The 25,714-nt window shown below is 41.0% G+C and overlaps 1 protein-coding gene across 2 annotated transcripts in view; it reads right to left on the bottom strand.

Annotated features, from left to right (window-relative positions):
- The window catches only part of SHROOM3 (shroom family member 3), a 264,050-nt gene that overhangs the window by 138,662 nt on the left and 99,674 nt on the right, over window positions 1–25,714 (bottom strand). Inside the window, exon 1 of one of the 2 annotated variants that reach the window (XM_089675993.1) lies at window positions 20,701–21,037. The exons of the other annotated variant lie outside the window; for it this stretch is intronic. The gene's annotated coding sequence lies outside the window, so the exon portion shown is untranslated. Of the gene's footprint in view, window positions 1–20,700; window positions 21,038–25,714 lie in introns of those variants that run through there. 2 annotated transcript variants of the gene reach the window in all.

Raw genomic sequence — 25,714 nt, 5'->3', positions numbered from 1 at the left:
AAGGTTGCTAGTGGAGTAGTAAGTACTGTGACTGGCAAGAGTGTGCTCACTTGGCCACGGAGCACAGAGAGGACTGGGAGGATAAAACATGACGCACGTTACGCAGAATATCATTGCAAAGTCCACTGTGACTACTGAAAGCCCAATTTAGGGCTCAGCCCTTAAGTACAAACAGTGGTATCACTCCCAGTTTGTCTGGTATATTACTCTGGAGTTTGGGTGCTAAAAAAACTGCTTAAAGTGTCTTCCCAATCTATTAACAAACACTATCATTTAGGACAGCAAAGCAGTAACACAATGGAGGATCCAGCACGTAACTTGAAGTTTATATGCTCAGTACAGCACAGTGACCATACCTGGAACCTCACATGGTTACGCATTTCGCCCAACAAATGGACTTAGTCATAGGGATGGAGGAAACAGGAAGGGATAAAACTATACAGCATAAATAGCAATAACAAAAAATGTAGCAGCTGAGTTTTTAAAGCCAATGTACATGGAGCCTAAGACAAAAAAAAATTGAATGGATTAAGACAACCTACCAACATCCCTATTTATATACAGATTACAGTATATATCTTTAGAAGCTGCTGATTGCCCTGCAGCTTCATTAATGAGTCACTGACTCCAAACATTGCTTGTTGTCAAAAGTGATTGAAGAATTGGTTTGCCCCAGTTAATGGGCTTCAACATGAATAGGTCAGTAGGTATACATTCCTACTCTTACTTCACTGCTTGCTGTGAGTCACTGTCCTGGAACATTTCAGGTGACCCAATATATGCAAGCTCAGTGATGTAACAAGTAGCTTTAATTGTTCCTTTTAACATATAATCAGCTTTAACATCTTTCATAAACTTGTGAATGTTATACTAGGTGCATGTTTGCATTGAACATGTTGTATTCTGCTTTACTGTTTCAGCAGAATGCTTAAAGGAAACACATAGGGGTGGATTTACTAAAGGCAAATAGACTGTGCACTTTGCAAGTGCAGCTGTACTTAGTTTCCCCAGAGCTTAGTAAATGTAGTACAGCTACAGATAATTTCCATTATCCCATCATGTCAAAGCAAAATCACTTTTTCTAATTGGATCTGATTGGATATTCTTTACAAAGTGACATTTTACCACATTACATTTACTAATGAAAATGAGTGCAACTGCATTTGCAGAGTGCAACTGGACAATCAATTTGCCTTTAGTAAATCAACCCCATGGAGTTTTTTTCTATATATTTGCTTTATTAATCAAGTTCAGGACTAAACAAAAATGTATGTATTTATTTATTTATTTAAATTTTATTTTATCTTTTATTAGATTTTGTTCCATAATAAAAATCCACACTGTGTCAACAATTCATATATACATACATTCCACATATGTTAAACCCATTCCTTTCGCCTCCCACCTTTGTGCCTCCCCCATCCACAGTCCATATTCCTTCCATGTCCTCCTATATTTTCCATCCATGTCAAAATCCTATTTCTTCTACCTCCTCTCTCTCTTTCCTTCCTATGATACCCCATAGATAATCGGTTAAACTTTACAAACTTTTAAACTCTCCCAACTCTTACAACTTTAAACTCCTACCGCTTCCCAATATCTTTTAGATTTAAAATCGTAATATATGCTCCAAACTTCTCTAAATTTTTCCATTTTATCCTCTTCCATATGATATAACTCTTCCATCCTATATATGTATTCGACTCTCTTTATCCACTCCTTTATTTTTGGGGGCTCTTGGGCTAACCAAAATTTGGGAAGAAGACGTTTGGCTGCACTAATTAGATGATATAATATGCTATTCTTAGCATATGCAAAAGTCTCTGTATTCTAAAATATACAAACTCACGGGTCCCTCTGTACAGTCGTCCCCGATGTCTCCTTTATATAATGGATTAATTCCTTCCAGAACTTCTGAATTTTAGGGCATCCCCATCATATACTGTGTTTCCCATTGTTCCCTTATTCCCACACCCTCTCCAGCATAATGGTGAAACATCTACTCATTTATGTGCCACACTCGGTGTGATATACCATCTTGCTAAACACTTATAGTTCATTTCAACTGGATTCATATTCATCACGTCGTGTGTTAATTTAAATATCTTATTTTTTTGTTGCTCATTCAGTTTTGTTCCCAGCTTCTTTTCCCATTTCTCCAAGAACGGAGGAGAATCAGAACCTTCCAAATCAATAAGGATCGTATAAATCCTGGAGGTAACATGTTTCTGTACTGTGTTTGAACTCAACATTTTTTCAAACGGATACATATCCTCCAACGTCCTCAGTGGTTGTGGAAGCGCTGCAACAAAATGTCCTAGTTGATAGTAACATCATTCATCTAATGTGAAATATAAAAAAAATTATTTATTTTTAATCAGCTATTTATAAAATGTTGCAAGTATACTTTATATTTACCAAGTCCATTTAGTAGATGGAGCCCCTAGGGTTTCCAGCAATTCTTCTATACAGCAAAGAGAGCATAATGTAGTCCTCCACTGTGCTGATCAGTTAGTTACAAACACAGCTGAGTGAATCAGAGGAGTAACTCCCCCAACCTTGCTTCTAGTTCATATGGCCTCCATATGGAGTCCACAAGTGAGGAGCTACTTCTGGGTTGTCTTATTAGGAGGCTGTTCTCTGAGAACAAAGTGTCCTAAAATGCTTATTCCTAAACTATGATTTTATAAGTAATAAGAACATAACAAAATGAAATAGGATACATGTGGTAAATATTGTAAAAATGAAATAAATTTTACCAAAAACATAGGGGTTGATTTACTAAAACTGGAGAGTGCAAAATCTGATGCAGCTCTGCATAGAAACAAATTAGCTTCCAGTTTTTTATTTTTGTCAAAGCTGAACTGAACAAGCTGACGTTAGAAACTGATTGGCTACAATGCACAGATGCACCAGATTTGACACTCTCTAGTTTTACTAAATCAACCCCATGTGGTGTTGGTTGCTAGGACTGCCGGCATTGTAGCAACCAATGACATGCTTGACTCAGCATTCAAAGGAGGACAGATCTTTCACTGTCCAGACCTGCTCAGCCTCCTGGAACCCACCCTACAGCTACACCGCTACAGCCACGTTGTAAACCTTATTGCAGAGGTAAAGGGGACTCTTACTCTTATGGAGATACTGATATAGTGGGGGCTCTGATGTAAGGGGAACTCTGATAGAAATATTTATTTAAGGGGGGGGGCTCTGATGGGAGCACTGATGTAAATCGGAACTCTGATGGGGACATTGATGTAAAGGGAAACTGATGGGAACACTGATGAAGAGGGGACTCTGATGGCTCCACTAATGTAAGGGGTAACTCTGATGTGGACTGTGATAAAAGGAGGACCCTGATGTATGGGGGACTCTGATTGGAACACAGATGTATGGGGGATTCTGATGGGAACACTGGTTTATGGGGGATTCTGGTGGGAACACTGATGTAAATAAAGCTCTGATGGGGACATTGATGTAAGGGGAACTCTGATGGGAACACTGATGTACTGGGGACTCTGATGGGAACACTGTTGGATGGGAGATGCTGATGGGAACACTGATGTAAACAGGGCTCTGATGGGGACACTGATGTAAAGGGAACTCTGATGGGAACACTGATTTACGGGGGATTCCGATGGGAACACTGATGGGGTCTTTGATAAAAGGAGGATGTTGATGTAAAGGGAACTCCAATGGGGACCCTAATGTAAAGAGGGACTCTAATATAAGGGGGACTGTAATGCAGACCCTGATGTACAGGGCGCTTTGATTAGAATGGTGCAGACTTAAATTATTATTGTTTCACGTTGGAATGTGTTTGCTTTGTTTTACTGAAGTCCTTTCTTTGTTGTTCTGAATCATATCATGCTTAAAGTAAAACATTTATTCATTTAAATTTTATTCATTCATTTATAAAACTGATCCCCCCCCCATGAATGTTTATACAATATGCATTGTGGCCCTTGTACTGAAAAGTTTGGAGGACCTTGGTCTAATCCATCTTGTGTCTTGCCGAATCTCGATCATGATACTCCTAAACCCTGATCAGGCTCATATCTACATAGCTAATCTTGATATTTTTTGCACATTTCTACATCTGCACCATGTAACCTATTCAAAGGCTCTTCATACACATCCCACTGGGTATCTTTTAGCATCTTTAGAAATCAAATTCTTGGGAGCCGTTCAAACGTTTTTGAACAAAAAGATACCACCTGCGACACTTTCTGCTTGCCTTTGGTTTCTTTGCATTGTAGGGGAAAATTAAATTCCTCTTTAGAGCATGTACAGTGTGATCCCAGCCGCGTTGCAGGGGATTTTGTGCATTGAAAGGCTTAAAATCTCTCCTATAAAGACCTTAAAAAATAAACTGATAATGTGACCGCCCAAGGGACAAAAGCTTCTGGTATTACTGGACTGACAGCTGGATTTTTACAAAATTTTAACCCTGTGTGCAGAACAAGTAAGCAACATAATTGTGGTATGTGGTTTTGCTCAGCACAGTAGCACATGCAAAGTGATATTCTCATTTTAATCTGAGCTTTTACTAATAAAATTTTAACAGGAGTAGGTAGATCAGTGCTGATATCAGAACTGAAAAGGCGGTCAGCCATAATCATTAAGACTTGTTGGCAGAGTTTATCTTTGTGCATAGAAGGACCTTTGTGATATGGTGTATGTACTCTATGGGTGCCAGAAGTAGAGAAAACATGTTGCCAGGGCGTAGCTACAGTTTACAGCAAGAATCAGGGGGAGGAAGTTGTAAAAATGCACAATGTACTATTTATAAGACAACAGTAAGCTTTGTGACTTGTAAATGCTCCTCCTTATCTTATGTGGGTAATATAGAAGGCTATTAAAAACAAGAGTTAGGCAGAGTCACATTCTTGTAACAATTCTTAACACTGTAACAACACATTTGTATCGCTGATGGCATCATCTGCACATACAGGCTCATAGCCATTGACCACTAGTAATTCTCAACATTTTAGTCCTAACACTGAGGATAGGTTCATATCACATGCAGTGACACTGCACTGGGCGGCTATTCCAGCGCAGTCCCACTGCATGGACAAGGCAAAATGCCTTGTCTCCAAAGTGACCAATGCATTTTTCAGCACAGCGTGCATGCAGCACTTTATTTTAGCGCAGCGCAGTGAAAGACAATCCACTGCCTTGCACTATGTGGCCAGCAATTGAACTCTTTGAGATATCTGTATGACATTTTGATAAAGTGGGGGTAGCACAGTGGCTAAATGGTTAGCACTTCTGCCTGGCAGTACTAGTGTCGTTGGTTCAAATCCCAGCCACGGCACCACCTGCCTGGAGTTTGCATGTTCTCCCTGTGCCTGCGTGGGTTTCCTCCAGGTACTCCAGCTTCCTCCCACACTCCAAAGACATGCTGGTAGGTTAATTGGATGCTGTCTAAATTGGCCCTAGTATGTGTATGTATGAATGTAAGTTAGGGACCTTAGATTGTACACCCCTTGAGGGTTAGGGACTGCTGTGAATGTACAATATATATATGTAAAGCGCTGTGTAAATTGACAGCGCTATATAAGTACCTGAAATAAATAAATAAAGTGTGCTAAAAAAAAGGAAACCGTGTGATGTGCCAATCTCAGTGTATCCCACCGTGCTAATCTTGGCCCCACCACAACACACACCAGCCACTATGTTGCAATGCAGCAGCTGGTGTGAACTAGCCCTGAGGTATATATTCCTCTAACAACACCATCTTGTGTTTTGGGGTGCCTTTATCATGAACCCTTGCCCAGATCATACACACTAAAGTATTTAAGTATTCTGAGCAAGCAGTACAAGCACTCACTCATCTCTGTATCTGAAAGCTTTGTGGAGAAATCCATTTTCAAATTTCACAACACAAGCAATGTATTCTTAATGAGAACAAAACCTTGGCAGCCTTATAATATAAACTAACAGTAGGTGTTTTTTTCTTTCAATACATTTTTATTGAAAAAGTTTGTGTTTTTAGAAGATACAATTGCAACCACTGTGGTGTGTACAGGTAGGATTATAACATGAAAACAGATAGGTCTAAAGCGGTCATGCATAAAATAAGAAATCAGTAACAAGTAATGAAGTAAATGGTATGTAAAAAAGTACATTGGTCGAGTTTTAACAATGAATCAGTGCAAAAAATCAAAGAGCATCCAAATACCTATAGCCTGGAATCAGGTGTTGGTGAGAGAGGTGTCAATGAAATTCGCAGATCTTATGATCAAATCAAGAAATACAAAAGAGCAAACTACAGTTAGTCCCTGTGGAGGAGCCGAGAAAGTGTTTTTTTAATGTAATAATGTAATGTGTAATGTTTTTCAATGCTATGCAGATGGGTTTTTTTTTAAATAGCATACCGATTATTCACACACACACACTGGCCACCAAAGGCATTTATTGAAATCATACAACCATTATCACTGACAGCAGGTTCATTTTTCCAACTGCCCACACTGACGTTTTGAGCTGTGCTGCCTCAAGCACTTTGGAACAACTCATCCTCAAAATCTTAGAAGTACATATTGTTCTCCAGTACCAATGCATCGAGATTCAGGTACTTGCACTATCATTTCATGATGTTTCATTAAATACATTGCTGCATTATTTGGTTTATTTTAAATATGCTACAAGTTCAGCTTTGAAACCCAACCCCAGAATTTTCCCGCAGCTAGATGGAAGATTTGGAAAGCTTGGAAAAGCATTGTAATGAGTGGGTATCATTAGAGTAATTACAGTAAAGGGATGCAGCACTTTAGAGCTTATGTTTGCAATATTGTAACTATAGATTTTCAAGCTTTGCCCAAAGTCATTAACTTGCATCAATATTAAAGCTAAATTGCAGACCAGTATTAGATATGTATTCATTTATACATTCCTAAAATTTAATTTCCAAGTGTGAGCCCTATTCTGTAAGTTTCTGATTTGGTACCAGCCTCTTGAAGTCCCTGTATAGCAGAGCTCAGAATATGAGAGGGAGAAGCAGCAGTACAAGAAGCATGCTGAGAGGTAGAGAGAGCTATAACAACAATATTAGCTCATCAGTCATCTGCTTCTCCTATCACTGTCCAATCATAGGCTAGGGGTGGGGAGGAGATCTGTGATGGTCATTAACTGCTTTCCGACTGCTCCACGCAGATATACTGCTACAAGGCGGCTGCTCTGGGCTGGATCAAGTATCTGATACATGATCCGGCTCTTCCTGGTAGTGGGCACTCAAGTGAATGATTTGTTACAGCACAAGCCTATCAGCAGGTTTATGGGCAGGACCCATCAATCAGAGGAGCGGATGGCAGGATAGAGCTCTGTGATTGTAAACAACAGAGCTCTGTCCTGACAGTGGCAATGTATTAGTTTTGGTTTCCCTGCCAAGTAGGGAATAAAAAATAGCACATTTCTTAGTAAAACAGCACAGAGTAAACACTTAACACATTGTTAGGTACACATTTAACCCTTTGGTGTTGCCCCTAGATGTTAACCCCCACCAAGCCAGTGTCATTAGTATATTGTCAGTGTATACTATTAGCACTGATCACTGTATTAGTGTTACTGGAGATATCAGTGGCAGTTAGTCACTTCCCACAAGGTGTCAATTAGTGTCATAATGCCAGCCGTACTATCATAGTCCCGCTATAAGTTGCTGATCACCACCATTACTAGTGTATATATATATATATATATATATATATATAATGGATCGGACTCCAATCCATTATGCTCAGTCCGCAGATCCGATCCATCCTGCGGGGATCGTCGGCTTGCTTTAAAACGTACCTTTTCGTGGAGCGGGTCCGGTGTCACCCCGTGCAATTTTTATATATATAAAATTCCAATATCTAAACCATAGTTTGTAGATGCTATAACTTTCATGCAAACCAATCAGTATATGCCTATTGGGATTTTTTTTTTACCAAAGCCATGTAACAGAATAGATTTTGGCCAAAATTTGTGAAGAAATGTGATCTTTTAATGTTTTCATTGGATATGTTTTATAGCAGAAAGAAGAAAATATAGTTTTTTTTTAAAAAATGTGGGCCTTTTTTGTTTATATTGCACAATAAACCCAGTGGTAGGGGCATCCCTAGGCAGGTGCGGGGGTGCGTGCCGCAACGGGTGACACCTCACCTATTGCACGGGGTGACACCGGACCCGCTCCACGAAAAGGTAAGTTTTAAAGCAAGCCGATGATCCCCGCAGGATGGATCGGATCTGCGGACTGAGCATAATGGATCGGAGTCTGATCCATTATCCTCCCCAATCCACAGATCCGATCCATCCTGCGGGGATCATTGGCTTGCAACCAATACGGGGTTAACTGATCTCTCTATAAGCTCCACAAAAAGGTAAGTTTTAAAGCAAGCCAACGGTCAGCTAGCTTTAAAACTTACCTTTTCGTGGAGCTCATGGAGAGATCAGTTAACCCCGTATTGGTTGCAAGCCAATGATCTCCGCAGGATGGATCGGAGCTGTGGATTGGGGAGGATAATGGATCGGACTCCGATCCATTATGCTCAATTCGCATATCCGATCCATCCTGTGGGGATTGTCAGAGGGGGTGTCATCAAGTGTTCTGGCACCGGGTGACACCAACCCTAGGGATGATCCTGCCCAGTGGTGATCAAATACCACCAAAAAGAAAGCCTTATTTGTGTGAAAAAAAGGAAATACATTTTGTTTGGTAAAGCATTGCATGACTGTGCAATTGCCAGTTAAAGTAGCACAGTGCCAAACTGCAAAAAATGGGCTGGTCATTAAGGGGGTAAAATCTCAAGTAGTTAAACTGCAGCATAAAAAAAATCAGATTTCCTGCCATGTCACACTGGTTTGCACTGTGTGGCAGAGCCATGTTAAATTCACTGGATGGACATCTATATATTTAGCTGCTTGCCTGGAGTTCAGCTTTAAAAAAGGGCCTGTTTAATAAATAAAATTAGCACTGATACATCAATGGTTACAGGATGCTGCAAATAGCAATCTCCTGCAGAAACATCAAGTGGCAAATACTAATTATTATCTTGTGCCATGTCATTATTTCATGTTCTTTTCTCTGTAAGGACGGAAGAAGCATCAGGACCAGCAGGCACTGGAAGAGTTTCCTGATTACACGATACATAGGATTAGTGGGAACAAAATAAACCAGCTTGAGAAGTATAATTACTTAATCATTTGTGATGTGGAATTTACTTTTTTGCAGATGGATAATAGGTTGCATGTTAATCATGAAACCATCATGTGTATGCGTGTAACAAGAGAGTTAGTAATATTTAAACAAATAAAAATGTGCGGTTACAAAGGGTAACGTTAAATCCTTGCTCGGATATTTGGACTAGGGACTAGTGAGTGAAAAATGTTACTTGTGCTGGCTGGCCAATATCTATATTTGGCACTACAGATTTCTCTCATTTTATGTATTTGTTTGTTACTGTTTTTTCTATAGATCTTGAACTAACCAACTATCAAATGGTAAGTTCTGTTGTGTAAGTCTGTTGTGAAAAGTCACAAAAATGTATGCTTCTTTTGTATTTTCAAAATGTGAATCTGGGAAATTTAGATGAAAAACTATAGGCAGACGTTACCCTCAGTGAAAAATTGCACATTAATATGAGCAGTAGGTCCAAAGCTATTGGTAGCTGAAGTCATAAGAATCTCAATTATCCCTTAGGCGTCATGCAGATTGGATGTTTTTTCAGCAGTTCCTAGGAGTGTCTTTTTTTTTTGTGCCAAATGAGGTTTAATATTGATAAATGTAAGGTTCTGCACTTGGGGGCTAAGAATATGCATGCATCATACAGTGGGGCAAAAAAGTCAACTGTGCAAGTTCTTCCACTTAAAAAGATGAGAGAGGCCTGTAATTGGCATCATAGGTAGACCTCAACTATGAGAGACAAAATGAGAAAAAAAAATCCAGACAATCACATTGGCTGATTTGGAAAGAATTTATTTGCAAATTATGGTGGAAAATAAGTATTTGGTCACCTACAAACAAGCAAGATTTCTGGCTCTCACAGACCTGTACCTTCTTCTTTAAGAGGCTCCTCTGTCCTGCACTCATTACCTGTATCAATGGCACCTGTTTGAACTTGTTATCAGTATAAAAGACACCTGTCCACAACCTCATACAGTCACACTCCAAACGCCACTATGGTGAAGACCAAAGAGCTGTCAAAGGACACCAGAAACAAAATTGTAGACCTGCACCAGGCTGGGAAGACTGAATCTGCAATAGGCAAGCAGCTTGGTGTGAACAAATCAACTGTGGGAGCAATAATTAGAAAATGGAAGACATACAAGACCACTGATAATCTCCCTCGATCTGGGGCTCCACGCAAGATCTCACCCCGTGGGGTCAAAATGATCACAAGAACGGTGAGCAAAAATCCCAGGACCACACGGGGGGACCTAGTGAATGACCTGCAGAGAGCTGGGACCAACGTAACAAAGGCTACCATCAGTAACACACTACGCCGCCAGGGACTTTAGATCCTGTAGTGCCAGACGTGTCCCCCTGCTTAAGCCAGTACATGTCCGGGCCCGTCTGAAGTTTGCTAGAGAGCATTTGGATGATCCAGAAGAGGATTAGGAGAATATCATATGGTCAGATGAAACCAAAATAGAACTGTTTGGTAGAAACTCAACTCGTCGTGTTTGGAGGAGAGAGAATGCTGAGTTGCATCCAAAGAACACCATACCTACTGTGAAGCATGGGGGTGGCAACATCATGCTTTGGGGCTGTTTCTCCGCAAAGGGACCAGGACAACTGATCCATGTACAGGACAGAATGAATGGGGCTATGTATCGTGAGATTTTGAGTGCAAACCTCCTTCCATCAGCAAGGGCATTGAAGATGAAACATGGCTGGGTCTTCCAACATGACAATGATCCCAAACATACCACCCGGGCAACGAAGGAGTGGCTTCGTAAGAAGCATTTCAAGGTCCTGGAGTGGCCTAGCCAGTCTCCAGATCTCAACCCCATAGAAAACCTTTGGAGGGAGTTGAAAGTCCGTGTTGCCCAGCGACAGCCCCAAAACATCACTGCTCTAGAGGAGATCTGCATGGAGGAATGGGCCAACATACCAGCAACAGTGTGTGCCAGCCTTGTGAAGACGTACAGGAAACATTTGACATCTGTCCTTGCCAACAAAGGATATATAACAAAGTATTGAGATGAACTTTTGATATTGACCAAATACTTATTTTCCACCATAATTTGCAAATAAATTCTTTCCAAATCAGCCAATGTGATTGTCTGGATTTTTTTTCTCATTTTGTCTCTCATAGTTGAGGTCTACCTATGATGCCAATTACAGGCCTCTCTCATCTTTTTAAGTGGGAGAACTTGCACAATTGGTGATTGACTAAATACTTTTTTGCCCTACTGTACATACTAGGGGGAGTACAACTGGAGAATAAATGGTGGAGAAGGATCTGGGGGTTCTGGTAGATCACAAGCTTAATAATGGCATGCAATGCCAAGCTGCGGTTTCTGAAGCAAACAAAATCCTCTCTTGTATTAAAAGATGAAGATCCAGAGAAAGATATCATTTTACCCCTGTACAAATCATTAGTAAGACCTCATCTGGAATATGCAGTTCAATTTTGGGCACCAATTCACAAAAAGAACATTGGGGAACTGGAGAAAGTGCAGAGAAGGGCAACCAAACTGATAAGAGGCATGGAGGAGCTCAGCTATGAGGAAAGATTAGAGGAACTTAATTTATTCTCTCTTGAGAAGAGGAGATTAACGGGGGATATGATCAACATGTAAAAATACATCAGTGGTTTATATAGTAAACTCAGTGTAGAGCTATTCACCCTGAGGTAAATACAGAGGACAAGGGGACACTCTTTACGTCTGGAGGAAAAGAAATGTAATCTCCAAATACGGTAAGGTTTCTTCACAGTAAGGCTTGGTTCACATATGTGCAGGTGGTGCCACTGTGGATCTGCATGAAAATCCGTGCAGCCGCACCCCCCCCGCACAGAGTAATGCAGACCCCGGGCCAATGCCATTAGTTCTAATGGCACGCCGCCCGCATTGGAAAACACAACCGTACTGGGAACCGAGGTACCTGTGCGAGCTGCATTTTGAGAAGAAGTGCAGGGACTTCTTCCCTACGTGTCACGGGGCACAGGAGTCCATTCAAATGAATGGGCTCTCGTGCCCACGCAAAACGTGGCCCGCACGGCCGCAGATATGTGAACCAGGGGTAAGAGCTGTGAAAATGTGGAATAGACTCCCTCAAGAGTCTGGCCAGCTCAGTTGATTGCTTTAAAAAAGACCTGGATTCTTTCTTGGATACACAGAATATAACTGGATACTAACATGTATAGATAAAGTTGATCCAGGGAATATCTGATTGCCTCTCGGGGGATCAGGAAGCCATTTTTTTCCCCTGCAGGAGCAAATTGGATCATGCTTTGCTTGTTTTATCTTTGCCTTCCTCTGGATCAACTGTGGGCATAGGATTATAACTTTTTTTTTTTTTTAATGGTTGAGCTGGATGGACTTTTGTCTTTTTTCAGCCAGACTAACTATATGCCATAAACGCCCTTGCATGTTAGCCTATGTGTCCATGCACACATAGGATTTTAGAGGAATTTAGAGTCAGGGGCATTTAGAGGCAGAAAAAAAATCTCATTGCTAGTGCGTCCAGGAGCAGTGGCATTTTGGCATAAAAATGCTTGATGCGTGTAAACGCTTCTAAAGGAGCATTAATGCTAGAAACCTTTAACACTTAAGTGTTAATTCATTTCAATGGCCAGAATAAATTATTATTCTGGCCAATTATATGAATAAATGACCAAACACTTGATGCGGCTAAACACGTTTATAAGTGTCAAGCGGTTTTTTTTGCTAAAATGATGCTGCGAGTAGAAAAGGCGTCTGGGAGATATACAAAAAAAGAGGCCCTAAAGTGTATCTAAACACAAAGCTTTACCTTTTTGTGATTGAGTAGGAAAGGATTAGAACTTCTGTTAAATTTTTACTGCTGTCAGTGCCCTTGATATGGAGTTTCACGCTCTCTATTTGTCCTGATGACTGTTAACATTGGGACTGAGATAAAATCCAAAAGTTTGAGTTGTCAACAGGAATAGAAGGGAAATCTTCCAATGAGGACACCTGTTCCAGTGACAAACGTCCAAGAGGGGATCTTGACTTTTGCATGTCCCCCTATGAGATATGTATATCAAACAAAAACTGACAGGGGTTTTTGCCATTCCTTGCTTTACCAAAAAGTAAAAATGTTTTGACTTTAGATATATTTTAAGGGCCCATTCACACAATTTCGCAGTGCACTTACACTGGGGCATATTTATTTAACAGTTAAACATTCCTTGCAGGTGAATCTTCACCACCAGTCAACGTTTAGTGATAGTAACCTTCATTGTTTTATAAATATGCCCACGGCTTTTTTTCTCAGAGAATAGGTGCAGGAACTCCCCTTTTCTGAGTCATCCATTGTTTCCGCCTCTACCCACCTCTGAGCACCGTTCCTTGGTTTCACCCCCTATCCACCTCCCAGTACCACCCTTTTAGAGAATACAGAACCAAGTATAATTTTGTGATGCTAAGTAATTTGTATGGAATTTGTTAATGATAACAAGAAAAGAGGTAAAATAGATCCTGTGCAGCCAGCAACAAGACAACCAAGCAACAATGGACCACCTACAACTAAATACCCCCCCAGCAACAATAGACTCTTGACAGCAACCACATATCCCCATGCATCCAGCACCAATAGACCCCCTCACACAACAGTAGATCCCTCCCAGCTACAACTGATCACCCATCAACATAAGACCCACCCCAGCTAACATAGATCCCTCCCCAGCAACAATAGACCTCCAGCAACAATAGATCCCCCAGCAGCCATCATCATAAGACCCTGAAGCACACTCCAGCACCCCTTGCCATTACATACAGTCAGTGCTGGAGGTGCTGGAACTGTGTTCCCCCACGTGCCCACTGAAAAAAAGCCTTGAATATGCCCCATAATGATGTGCATTGTAACAGCGCTCTTATGCATATACACTACAGTGCACCACAACACATAGTGAAACAAAATGGTGTAGCAGCCTTTTTTTTATGCTTTGACACCCATTTTCATAGGCTACTTTAAAGTGCTTGTAAACCCTTACATATACCCAGTGATGCACAGAGATGAACCAAATCCTCTTACATAAGTTGTAACTGTCTATCTGCAACATTTTCTCTACATCCATTCAAAGTACCTAATTTACACAAGATCTCTCAGCTCTGAAAAGCAGGGGACGGGGAGCTGAAGTTACACTCAGTGGAGCTCAATGAGGGGAGCTCTGACAGCTGATTGGAGGGAATGGACACACCCCTCTTCACACAGTACACAGGAAAAGAGCTGAGGCTGTCAATAACTGGCTGTGTGCTGGAGATCCCTCCTCATCACCTTTTTTTCTTTTGGTGTCAGGAAAGCTTGTGTGACTTATGCTGATAGCAGAGGAACAAAACAGCAGACAGAAATGACACTTAGTGGAATGAAACAAGTACACGCTATAGATGGATATGCTTTGTACATATTGCATGTCTGTACTTTAATGCAGCACACCTCAACTCATGATGGTCCAAATGGGCCCTGAAAGTTGAGCTTTGTTATGCCTCTTCCAGCCTTTTGATGTTCCCTATTGGTCCTTTAATGTGATACATGACTTTGAGAGCCAATAAGGAATCAGGAAGGGGGACAGCGTGGAGTCTACCTTTAATTTTGCAGGTTGTGAAAATAACTTCATCTGTCTAAACTGTTCCATTTAATAATGTGATATATGTTGTTTTTACTGAAGATTTTTATTAGACACTCAGTTTGACTTGCTGACATTTGTGACGGGTTTATTTTTAGGACGGATACTGTAGATCATTATGTACAATGTACTGTTGGGCTTGACAGCTATTTGCAAAGTCATTCCAGGCAGGGGTGTAGATACACTGATGCAAATGGTGATCTGGGCCAATACATTTTATTACTAACACCCACAGTGCATACAAAGGCCTCACCCAATATAACAGCTTGTGAGCCTTTCGTCTTTTCCAGTATATTAATGCATTATTCTTCCATTGGTGTAGTAAGAATGAAAGAAATAAGAATCCTTGATTAAGGACTGATTTGGGCCCCCATGCTCCTACACCTGGCTTCTATTTTCACCTTTGCTTTACCTGTTGCTACACCAATAATTCCTGATCAAGAACAACTTTACAAGTACATTACAACACAACTATAAATTGAAGAGATTGTAGTACCCACACACTGGTCCCTGTGTTCCCATAGAGCTTTATTTAAATATTATAAACACCAACATGCCAGAGAGTTCAGGAGAGCTGATGGGGTTGACATCACCAAAAGTTAATAGATCTAAAACTGTAATATAAAAAATAAGAGGCTGATAACTATCACCAAATGTAGATACTCACAGAACTCTTATTAACACTCACCGGTATTTTCTGTTTTCCTGATGTTTCATATACCATAATACTGCAATATTAAAGCACTGGAACCTCTGGAACAGGGGCGCACTGATCATTTGGAAACTTGGGCACTGCCCGAGGGCCTGGGGTCAGTAGGGGGCCCATGAGATGCCCCTGGTACCTTTTTCATAGGCTTTTTTGAGTTTGGGCAAGGACACAGGGGCCCCATGATCCTCTATTGCCCGGGGGCCCCATGAGTTGTCAGTCCGCCCCTGCTCTGGTATGATGACATTCACCAGGATGCTAGACAGGTTCTGTCATTTGAAAGACAGGTTCAATAAAATACTGTGACTGATTCAGATGTTACGACCAGGGGCGGACTGACCATTTAGGCACTCGGGCACTGCCCGAGGGCCCGGGGTCAGTAGGGGGCCCCATGAGATGCCTCTGGTACCTTTTCATAGGCTTTTTTGGGTGTGATTTGAGTGTGGGCGGGGACACAGGCCCCATGATTTCCTATTGCCCAGGGGCCCCATGAGTTGTCAGTCCGCCCCTGGTTACGACCCTACTTGATACAGGATTCAACAGTAAAAAAATAGATGTAATTGCATATCAACACCCCAAAACACCAATCATGTGTCAGAGTATACTCTGAATTAGTAGGAAAATATAATTCTCTTTCAGCCTGCTGCATTTATATACCCGCCAAATACAGAATCACTTTCTTAAATAAACTGAAGAATCGTGTAGTTATATATCATCAAAACTGGAGAACACAGAGGAGTAGCTGTGCATGGCAACCAATCAGCTTCTAACTTTATAATGCTCATATATGCTTTGAAAATGAAAGCTAGAAGCTGATTGGTTGCTATGTACATCTGCACCAGATTCTGGTCACTCCAGTTTTAATAAATTCCCCTCACTGTCTCATATTTTCTCTTTCTGCTGATTCAGGTTAGAATCTTCCTTGAACACTTGTAGGATACTGGCATGTTTATATGCATCCTTGAGTTGGATATCATGATTCAGATATTAGATTGTTACCTAAGATCCAATTGCTTTCTATATTGACTCAGTGACTAGCCATGTGCAATTTCTTTCATTTTGATTCAATTTTCAGGTGAAAATTTCATTTTCGGAGATTCGGATGTATCAAGTTCTCTGAATGGACACAGGAACGAATTGCAACAAATCCGAAAAAAAGTTATAACAAAATTTACTGATGCATTCATTCGTTTTATTCAGATGACATCACATGATGTGATAGTAGTTCAGGCCCATGGAGAAACCAATTCAACCTTGGAATTTGTTCGATAATTCAGATTCAGATAATAAATGGATCTGAAATTCATTCCATTCATTTATTCGTATGCCCATAACTCCTGTCATTATTATCCAATCTGCTTATGCCATTTCCTTTGGTGGGTTAGACTAACGTCCAAAAATATTGAATCTGTCTGATTTGATAATATATAGCAATCTTCCATATAAAGAATACAACAAAATTAAATTCTTCAATTAATGAATGCATCTGAAACAAAATGAAAATTTTCAACGTGCAAATGTCTATAGGTGACTACAATATCACTAAGGCCCATGTCCAGCCAGTACATTGCTAAGAGTTTACTCACTTTCTTGTAAGGTCCCAATCCCTTGCTTGTTAAAGCAGCAATATATATCCTTGTCACTGATATATGGGATGTCTATGAGACTCCATGCACTCTGGGCGTTTTAACGCTGGTAGCATTAGCTGGGCAAAGTTTTTCAGCGTATTTTAGCATTTTTGCATTAGCTTTCATCTGCGATTTGTCGCAATTCTCCGCATTTTTCTGCGCTTTTTTTTTGCTAATAAAAATCCAAAAATGCAGCTTTGCCACGTTTTACTGCATTTTTCATCCTTAGAGCGTTTTTACAGGTCCTCTAGAAACCCACTAGTTCTTGGGTTTTTTTCCTGCCAAAAAACGTTGATTACAGTCTATGTGTGCATGGACACATAGGATAACATGCTGGGGAATTTACTAGCTGTAGAAAAAAACACCAGAAGCCAAAAACAGCAGCTGTAAAAACATCCAGTGTGCATGAGGACTTAGATTGTAAGCTCACAGGAGCAGGACCGTCCTAACCCTCTTGTATTGAATTGCATTGTTACTGTTCTGTCTCCCTTTAAAGCATTGTGCACAATGTTGGCGCTATAAAAATAATAGAAATAATGTTGATACATTATGGCCAACGAGGGAGAAATTTCCATTGGGAAGCATGGCAGTGACACTTCAAAGATTCCACTTCTGGCTAGATGTCACCACTGTGAAGCAACATAATGCATGTCAATCGAAAGTGCAAAATTATAGGGCAAGTACCATACTTATAAAATTGAAGAAGGTCTAAGGGTTTACTTACATATGATGTACATATGATAATATGTGACATATTTGTGATAACAATGCATGGCATTGTGGTCCATGAAGTCTAATGTGAACATTTGACTTCATAATGCAACTAATATTTTATGAATACAAAACTTTTTTTGCATGTCTTTCTGCATGTCATAATCTTTGTTTTAGCAAACTTCCTAAATTTTGTGCTTTGGTAGGCGAAAGTTGGCTATAGACATTGATGAATTATCAAGTGTTCATCCACAATGCCCTGCAGCCAAAAAAAAGGTCCACATCAGTAGCCTGTCATCTAATGTCTATAGGCACCTTCCAGTCTCTGAATATTGCTGTTTGCATTCCACTAATAGAACATAGGCCTTAAGCTATGGATGAGCAAAAATGGCAATTTCATTTTTTTTACTGAATGCCATTTACATTTTGGTATGTCCAATGGAATGTAATCTGTTCAGTGTAGCAACATGTTCAGGAGCTGAATAATACTCTATACAGAAACTGTACTTTTCTAAATGAAGAGCCTTCATACGCCACATCTCTGATATGAAAGTCACTGCACAACACTAGATGAACAAGTTTTTCTTAAATACAACTGCAGCAGTCCATTTACAAGACTTAACATACAAGACTTAACATACAAATGTTCCACTTGAATGACAAGTTTAGAACTACCTGATGTCTAGAGTACACAAGTGTTGAAACATGTCAGCACATACACCTGTGCACACTACTACACAATGGATATTATGCAGCAAACTACAGAAACAGACAGACAAGAGGGCCTAACATGCTCTGTGACAGTTGTAACAGTTTGTACAGGACACAAAACTGTATCATAACCCTAATGATTAATAGCAGCAAGACACTATCCCATTTAGCTTGAAAATAATTATTACTGACATGCCATTTCTAAAGGTCTAAAGGTGCCACAAACGCCATTTTTTTAGGCATTTTTTTTACTGACTTAAATGTAGTCCATTGCTTTCAATGAACCTGTACACACAGACATGTAAATATCAGTAAGCTTAGTGCTTCATTTGGATCAGTAAAAAAAAAAATCTGCTTTACTGGCAAGTAATCTGTGTGTGTGTGTAGATTATTATTATTATTATACATGATTTATATAACGCCAACAGTTTGGTCAATATAACAATACAGCAACAATACAGTTCAATACAAGAGGGTTAGGAGGACCCTGCTCCTTGGAGCTTACAATCTAAGAGGTCACACCTCCCTTATATTATTTAGCATTTAGCTGGAAGAATTTTTATGTGTGCATACGCACATATATGTGTGTAAACACGCACACTATACAGACCATATTCAGATTTTTTGGGCAGGAACTTTCTGCTCATACATCAGAATCATGTGCAAGGACCCTAAGGCCCCATTCACATTAGGCGATTTGGAATCGAGGACAGAATCACTGTGATTCTTACACCAGAGCACACTGCCTTCAATGTATGTTTTGGTGTATGATGTCCGCTGCATTTTATACTGATGTTGTATGTGTTGGAAAGACATGTTATACCACTTCTTCATAATAAAAAAATAATTAAAAAAAAAAAAAAAGAGAGAATCACTGTAATTCTGCCCATGCTTCCAAATCATGGCAAAACATGTGACTCCCATTTGGGTGCCATTATTCTTAATGGCACCCCAAATTCAATGTGATTCTGCCACAAAAGTTGCATGATAGAATCTCGCAGCAAAATGCACACGTAAAAATTGTGCTAAGCTTGTGGCCCAAAAAGGAGTAGTAGCTTCTTTTGGGTGACACACGGGCATAGGGAAGCTCCTGGAATTGAAGGGGCTGCCCTATGTGCAATACCCAGAAACGAGCATAAATTGCACTTGTTCCTGCAATGTGCTATCTGAACAGGGCCTAAAGCTGGCAATAGACTTTTTTTTTTTTTTTGTGGTTCAGCTAGCTAAAAAACAAACAAACCCCCAAACCCAAAAAAACCCTAAAAACAAATGAGTCAACATAAACAAGGTAGATGGGGAAATCCCCCAAACTGGGACACTATACCCTGACAGAAGGACCTACTGTCAACAGAATATGTTGATCAGTGGCTGTAGCCACTGATCAACAAGTCCTCCAGCATGAACGTTTGACAAAAGTTGATCTAACGATCAACTTCTGTTGAACAGTGATGACCACACAAAGATGTGAAATTCGCCCAATCCTTGCTGAACCAGCCAAATTTCAATCCGTCTACGGCCAGCCTAAATGTTTAATAACTTTTAGAAAAAGCACTTTCTATAGTGAAAGACTAACATTTGATCACACACATACAGGTTTTACGTATGTACTAATGATTATGAATGTACTTTAATTACAAAGTAATTTGTCATTGCAAGTTAATTGACAAACAAATTAAATTACAAAGTACTTTTATTCACAGTAACCAGTTAGCAACCATTACTTTATATTTTTACTGCTTGTGAATGAAAGGTGAAATATGATTGGTTGTTAAACTCTGCACATCAGTACTGCTCTTTAAACTGAATAAATACGACCATTTGTGCAGGAAGGATAGAATTTGGCTTTATTAAAATAAAGCAAACCACAACATGTAAAGAATATAAAAAGTGAATATAGGTGAAAATAGTCACAAATGACCTGAATAATTAAACCACCAAACTGAAATATAAATCCCATATTTCAAAGCAGTACAGTTTATTTTGAACACTTAGTAGAAGCTGGCAAGCTGACTGTTATCCCTCTGTCAGACATGAGACATGTTCTTGAACAGATGGCTTAGTCCAAATCATGTGGACGTTTAGGAAATTACGTCTGATATTAAAGGTTACAGCAAAACAAATCAAGCACAATGAGAAAAACAAGCCTTACCATCTTCACGTGGATTCTGCACATGAGTAAGTAAGTGGAAAATCCAAGGGGGCCTTGATTCCATTCAAATGTCCCTTAGCTCGCAGTAGCAAGGCGAAAGCAGGGCACAGGCAGGCAACCTCCAGCACAGCAATGAATAAAGGATTATTTACTGAAAGTCCAAAGACAGCTTTCTGTGTACACAGCCTAGGAGAAGCCCAGAGGAGCACCCTTCTCCCCAAAGCCTCCTCCAACAAGTCAGGACTGTACAACACTGCTGAACAGGCATTTCAGGAGCAGTCGTGGCCAGGGCTTTCCTTCCTTCCTACATCTGAGACTGCAAGGCAGTCAAACACAGAACTTTGTCACAAGTGAATGATTTTCTCCTCCTCACCCCCTCCTCCTCATCACTCTACCAAAACCAGGTAATCCCACAAGGACGCGGCTTCTAATTGGCTGCCAGCCTCAGTGGATTTCATTTGCATCACAATTGGTGATGAAGGCCCTTGTAAAGTTTGAAAATGGATTCTGGCACTCAAAAGTCAGGAGCTTCCCTCCCCCTTCTGCTTCTTATGGCATGCATAACTTTCATCAACAGCCATTGCTGGGATCCAGTGAGAGAGTTTATTCAAGGACCATTCGAAGAATTGGCATTATCTACTCTTCTGGTTTGCATGCTGTGTTATGAAGTGGGTCATTAAAGGTAAAACATTAGGGAAAAATAAACAACAAATGCATTAAAACTAAAAAAAATAAAGATAAAATTACAGATAAATTTAGATCAGAGCAATGGCCTGATCGGGTGTCTGACAAATCATCTGTATTACTTTTAAATCACAAAAAAGTTTAATAAAATGCTTAATTTTTTAAAAATAAAAATATAGTAAATCTACTTTCCCTTTCAGATAATGGTGTAAATACAGAGAAAATTACAGAGAAATTTAGATCAGAGCAATGGCCTGACCGGGTGTCTGACAAATCATCTGTATTACTTTTAAAACACAAATAAAAATATGGTAAATCTACGGTATAAATACTCTGTTGATAAAACAGCTAAAAGGCACAAGATTATATTTTTCTACAGTCATGTAATGCGAAACATGAATTTCCCCGAATCTTCATTTACACTTTGCACAGACGTGCAATGATTAGATTTGTTTCCTAAAGTATGGCATGCAGAACAGGATATTTTAATGCATGGTGTCTATGAAATCTGACTAGAATCCACTTAGATTCACCCTAGATGTTTCTACATAAAGACGTAAAAGAAAAGGCTCAAAAGGCAGTGTTATTTTGTTATATTTCATTATAAACACTATTTTTTGAAAACCTTAAATAAAGAATGTTTAACCTCCAGAAGACTTACCCCCCTTCATGACCAGGCAATGTTTAGCTATAAGGCTGTGCTAATTTAACTGACAATTGTGCAGTCATACAACACTGTATGCAAATGAAATTGATAGAATTTTTTTCACACAAATACAGCTTTCTTTTGGTGGTATTTGATCACCACTGGGTTTTTTATTTTTTGCGCTATAAGCGAAAAAAGACAGACAATTTTGAAAAAAAAATACATTTTTTACTTTATGCTATAAAACATATCCCATAAATAAAAAATAACATTTATTCATAAATTTAGGCCAAAATGTATTCTGCTAGATGCCTTTGCTAAAATAAATCCCAATGAATGTCTATTAATTGGTTTGTGTGAAAATTAAAGCATCTACAACTGAAGTCATATGGAATTTCTTTTTTATGTTAGTAATGGTGGCGATTAGTGACTTATAGCGGGAATGTGATAATACGGTGGGTATTCTGACACTGGCTAACTGACACTGTCATCTCCAGTGACTCTAATACAGTGATCAGTGCTAATAACATGCACTGTCACTGTACTAATGACACTAGGCAGGAAGGGGTTAACATCTGGGGCGATCAAAGGGTTAACTGTGTGCTTAGGGAATGTAATGTAACTGCACTGTGTACTGTTTTACTAAGGGATGTCTCCCTTCTTTGCAGGGAGACAAAAACACGGTACATCCCCGCTGTCAGTAGATAGATCTGTGTTGTTTACAACATCGATCTCTCTTCTGTCCCTCTCTATGACGATCGACGGATCATGGCTATGAATCATTGGCTGGGACCCAGTGATCGACATGTAAGGGAGCCAGTGATAATGCAATTGGGTGGGCAGGCAGCTGTGAGCATCGTACACCCTTACATGGAAATGCAGAATCACATATATGTATATATATATATATATATATATATATATATATGATTCTACACAGCCAACCCACACTAAAGCCCTCAATCCCCTCATGTTTTGCATTGTATTGGTATTGTTCTGTTACATGTTCTGTCCCCCTTTGTAATATACAGTGCTGAGCGAACTATTGGCACTTTATAAATGCTGTATAATAATAATAATGTCCTTTATTTCGACCACTGTGCAGCAATGAACAGATACTATAAGTGCCAGTTCACAATATGTTGATTGGATGCGGTTTGAACATTGCTTCCTATGGTGCTTGTTTGCATATGTCCGAAGCACTGACAGTGCGGATTCAGTGCGGTTTAAAAAAGAGTCATGTACGATTTCTGAGCATTGCATTCCAGTTCAGGTGCAGATTACAGGCTATTGACTTCTATGGAAACTGTTTCTAACCGCATTATGTGTGAACAGGAACAGATCCTGAGTTAATCCTGTCTTAAACCTGATGTAAACCTGACATGAATTGGTGAATAACTATTGTATCAATTAGCTGTGAAACCTGAGCTTCAATCCGCACAGCACATGTATGAATCAACTCTTAGTGCTGATTCACACATGTGCGGTGCGGATTGAAGCTCAAGTTTATCAGGTTCAGGACAGGATCAGCTCAGGATTTCTTTTACAAAGAATTTTATTATAGAATAGATAGGAGCAAAGAATCAGTCAAAAACACATGCATTGACCAACAGAAATAAGACATACAAGGTATTCGAGGAATATTCCAGAATATGTACTGGTGGAGAGACATAGAATTAAACTGTATACTTACCGTATTTTTCGCTCCATAAGACGCACTTTTTTCCCCCCAAAAAAGGGGGGAAAATGTCAGTGCGTCTTATGGAGCAAATATGGAGCGGCCAGTCTGGTATTTCCACCGCCGCCGTGTCAGAATACCGGGCCAGCCGCTCAGCTCTGCAGCGGGACCTTACCTGTTCCTCTATCCAGCGGCACGCTGTCTTCCCGGCTTCTGTAGTGTGCGTGACAGCCGGGTGCCAAGTGCGCATGCGCAAGAAGCGGTGTACTTTGTGAATGGTAAGGCGGTACCTGGGACACATGACAGATCCCAGAAGCCGCCGGACCAATCACAAAACGCAGCGCTTCTCGCGCATGCGCACTGAGCATCTGGCTGTCCGCCGAGTGCCCACACTACAGAAGACGGGTAGACAGCACGCGGCTGGATAGAGGAACAGGTAAGATCAAAGAACAACTCCGCGGAAGTAAGAGCGGGTACCTGTCAAATTCAGGTACCCGCTCTCCCCCCTCCCCAAAGGTCCACAGTCTCTGGTCATCTCCTGTACTGTCCGCAGTCTCTGGTCATCCCTGTGCTGTCCGCAGTCTCTGGTCATCTCCTGTACTGTCCGCAGTCTCTGGTCATCCCTGCACTGTCCGCAGTCTCTGGTCATCCCCTGTACTGTCCGCAGTCTCTGGTCATCCCCTGTACTGTCCGCAGTCTCTGGTCATCCCCTGTACTGTCCGCAGTCTCTGGTCATCCCCTGTACTGTCCGCAGTCTCTGGTCATCCCCTGTACTTTCCGCAGTCTCTGGTCATCCCTGTACTGTCCGCAGTCTCTGGTCATCCCTGTACTGTCCGCAGTCTCTGGTCATCTCCTGTACTGTCCGCAGTCTCTGGTCATCCCTGTGCTGTCCGCAGTCTCTGGTCATCCCTGTACTGTCCGCAGTCTCTGGTCATCCCTGTACTGTCCGCAGTCTCTGGTCATCTCCTGTACTGTCCGCAGTCTCTGGTCATCTCCTGTACTGTGTCCGCAGTCTCTGGTCATCTCCTGTACTGTCCGCAGTCTCTGGTCATCTCCTGTACTGTCCGCAGTCTCTGGTCATCTCCTGTACTGTCCGCAGTCTCTGGTCATCTCCTGAAATGTCCGCAGTCTCTGGTCATCCCTGTACTGTCCGCAGTCTCTGGTCATCTCCTGTACTGTCCACAGTCTCTGGTCATCCCTGTACTGTCCGCAGTCTCTGGTCATCCCTGTACTGTCCGTAGTCTCTGGTCATCTCCTGTACTGTCCGCAGTCTCTGGTCATCTCCTGTACTGTCCGCAGTCTCTGGTCATCCCTGTACTGTCCGCAGTCTCTGGTCATCCCTGTACTGTCCGCAGTCTCTGGTCATCTCCTGTACTGTCCGCAGTCTCTGGTCATCCCTGTGCTGTCCGCAGTCTCTGGTCATCCCTGTACTGTCCGCAGTCTCTGGTCATCCCTGTACTGTCCGCAGTCTCTGGTCATCTCCTGTACTGTCCGCAGTCTCTGTTCATCTCCTGTACTGTGTCCGCAGTCTCTGGTCATCTCCTGTACTGTCCGCAGTCTCTGGTCATCTCCTGTACTGTCCGCAGTCTCTGGTCATCTCCTGTACTGTCCGCAGTCTCTGGTCATCTCCTGAAATGTCCGCAGTCTCTGGTCATCCCTGTACTGTCCGCAGTCTCTGGTCATCTCCTGTACTGTCCACAGTCTCTGGTCATCCCTGTACTGTCCGCAGTCTCTGGTCATCCCTGTACTGTCCGTAGTCTCTGGTCATCTCCTGTACTGTCCGCAGTCTCTGGTCATCTCCTGTACTGTCCGCAGTCTCTGGTCATCCCTGTACTGTCCGCAGTCTCTGGTCATCCCTGTGCTGTACGTAGTCTCTGGTCATCTCCTGTACTATGTCTGCAGTCCATTAGTTCAGAATTTTTTTCCCTGTTTTCTGCCTCTAAAACCTAGGTGCGTCTTATGGTCAGGTGCGTCTTATGGAGCGAAAAATACGGTAAGTGCCATGT

This window comes from Staurois parvus, unplaced genomic scaffold (genome assembly GCF_062004578.1).
Source record: "Staurois parvus isolate SC_StPar_1 unplaced genomic scaffold, SC_StPar_1.0 ptg000013l, whole genome shotgun sequence".
Classification (NCBI taxonomy): Eukaryota; Metazoa; Chordata; class Amphibia; order Anura; family Ranidae; genus Staurois; species Staurois parvus.
The sequence above is the reverse complement of the archived record's forward strand: the minus strand, read 5'-3'. Positions and strand labels throughout refer to the sequence as shown.